General features: G+C 36.0%; 1 protein-coding gene across 1 annotated transcript in view; it reads left to right on the top strand.

Annotated features, from left to right (window-relative positions):
- The first annotated feature begins 2241 nt into the window (after positions 1–2241).
- The window catches only part of LHX5 (LIM homeobox 5), a 32655-nt gene continuing 32396 nt past the window's right edge, over positions 2242–2500 (top strand). Inside the window, exon 1 of the mRNA XM_069964115.1 lies at positions 2242–2500. This exon is cut by the window's right edge and continues 186 nt beyond it. The gene's annotated coding sequence lies outside the window, so the exon portion shown is untranslated.

Below are 2500 nucleotides of genomic sequence, written 5' to 3'. Positions count from 1 at the left end.
CAGTATATATATATATATATATATATATATATATATATATACTCACCGCACCACTCCAAATGGAATTCAAAATAACTTGTTTTTTAGGTCACCCAGGCAAAGAGCAACGTTTCAGCTCCTCAATGATGGAACCATTATCATCCGAGATATGAATGATTTAAGCTAGTGTTCCCTTTAATCATCCACTTAGTGGATCTATAAATGGAATCTCTGATCATTCAATTATACACCGTTCTATGTGATATCTATCTATCTATCTATCTATCTATCTATCTATCTATCTCCTATCTATCTATCTATCTATCTATCTATCTCCTATCTATCTATCTATCTATCTATCTATCTATCTATCTATATATCTATCTCCTATCTATCTATCTATCTATCTATCTATCTATCTTCTATCTATCTATCTATCTATCTATCTATCTATCTATCTCCTATCTATCTATCTATCTATCTATCTCTCTATCTATCTATCTATCTATCTCCTATCTATCTATCTATCTATCTATCTATCTATCTATCTATCTCCTATCTATGTATCTATCTATCTATCTCCTATCTATCTATCTCCTATCTATCTATCTATCTCCTATCTATCTCCTATCTATCTATCTATCTATCTATCTATCTCCTATCTATCTCCTATCTATCTATCTATCTATCTATCTATCTATCTATCTCCTATCTATCTATCTATCTATCTATCTATCTCCTATCTATCTATCTATCTATCTCCTATCTATCTATCTATCTATCTATCTCCTATCTATCTATCTATCTATCTCCTATCTATCTATCTATCTATCTATCTATCTATCTCCTGTCTATCTATCTCCTATCTATCTATCTCCTATCTATCTATCTATCTATCTCCTATCTATCTATCATCTATCTATCTATCTCCTATCTGTCTATCTATCTATCAATTTATCTATCTATCACCTATCTATCTATCTATCTATCTATCTATCTACCTATCTATCTATTATCTATCTATCTATTTATTTATCTATATATCTATTATCTATCTATTTATCATCTATCTCTAATATCTATCTATTTATTTATCTATATATATCTTGATATGTACATATGAGAGAAATAGATAGGTATGGTATAGATAATAGATAGATAGATAGATAGATAGATAGATAGATAGATAGATAGATAAATAGATCGATAGATAGGAGATAGATAGGTCGATAGATAGATAGATAGATAGATAGATAATAGATAGATAGATAGATAATAGATAGATAGTTAGTTAGATAGATAGATAGATAGATAGATAGATAGATAGATAGATAGGAGATAGATAGATAGATAGATAGATAAATAGGAGATAGATAGATAGATAGATAATGATAGATAGATAGATAGATAGATAATAGATAGATAGATAGATAGATAGATAGATAGATAGATAGGAGATAGATAGATAGATAGATAGATAGATAGATAATAGATAGATAATAGATAGATAGATAGATAGATAGATAGATAATAGATAGATGATTGATAGATAGATAGATAGATAGATAGGAGATAGATAGATAGATAGATAGATAGATAGATAGATAGATAGATAGATAGATGATAGATAGATAGATAGATAGATAGATAGATAGATAGAACATACTACCCGTGCAATGTTTATTATTTTTTTACAATCCCATTAGTTCCATTGTTGTAGATAATATTGGCAATGAGCAGGTAAAGTTTCCCTGTGGGGGGAGGGGGGGTATATAACTGGTAATTCTTCTCTTCTGCATGACAATGAGGAGGTTAGTGAGAGGAGCCTCCCTGTAGCAGTCATCCCTGGACTGTCATATGGCTTTGGGCTAGTCTTTCTGGGCTGGAGAAGAATACATCCCATTGCTAGCTGGACTGGCTATTTACTTTCAATGTATTCCTAAACAAATGAGCTTATGGATGCAGAGGACAATGTTTTTGTAATGTAAAGTAGGGTGAGGAGGATGAGCTGGTGCTGCAGGTGCCTCCCCCATCTAGGTGCATATATCTCACTGCCACACATCCATATGGTATAGGTGGCAGCAGAGTGTGACTACCAGCACAGCCCCAGCCATCCCACCCTATTCACTGCCAAGGACCATTCTCCAGCCAGTGGAGTCCTGATATAAATTAACCGGTAACCATGGCTACTGGCCGCTGATTGGCTGCTGCCGGCAAACGTGCCCGCGGACGTCACCAAATCTGAATAAGGATGCGCGAACTGCCAGGCTGGGCACACAAAGCTGATTATGGGGCATAGAGGTGGAGTTCGCCAAAGTGTCAGCTAGGAGATTGCTTCACATCCACGCGAGAAGTTTGCCGCCTGTGCCCAGTGTGAAGCCGGGACCTGGGCACAGCCAATGAGGAGGACCTAAGGCCGGGATCCGGGACTGTCAGATGCGGGCACACACGCGGGACTGAGGGGACAGGGAGGTGCGGGAGCCGGGTGTATGTGGTGGATTTATCCGTCCGGCTCTACGTC

The sequence above is a fragment of the Dendropsophus ebraccatus genome, chromosome 3 (assembly GCF_027789765.1).
Source record: "Dendropsophus ebraccatus isolate aDenEbr1 chromosome 3, aDenEbr1.pat, whole genome shotgun sequence".
Classification (NCBI taxonomy): domain Eukaryota; kingdom Metazoa; phylum Chordata; class Amphibia; order Anura; family Hylidae; genus Dendropsophus; species Dendropsophus ebraccatus.
This window is presented reverse-complemented; position numbering and strand designations above follow the sequence as displayed.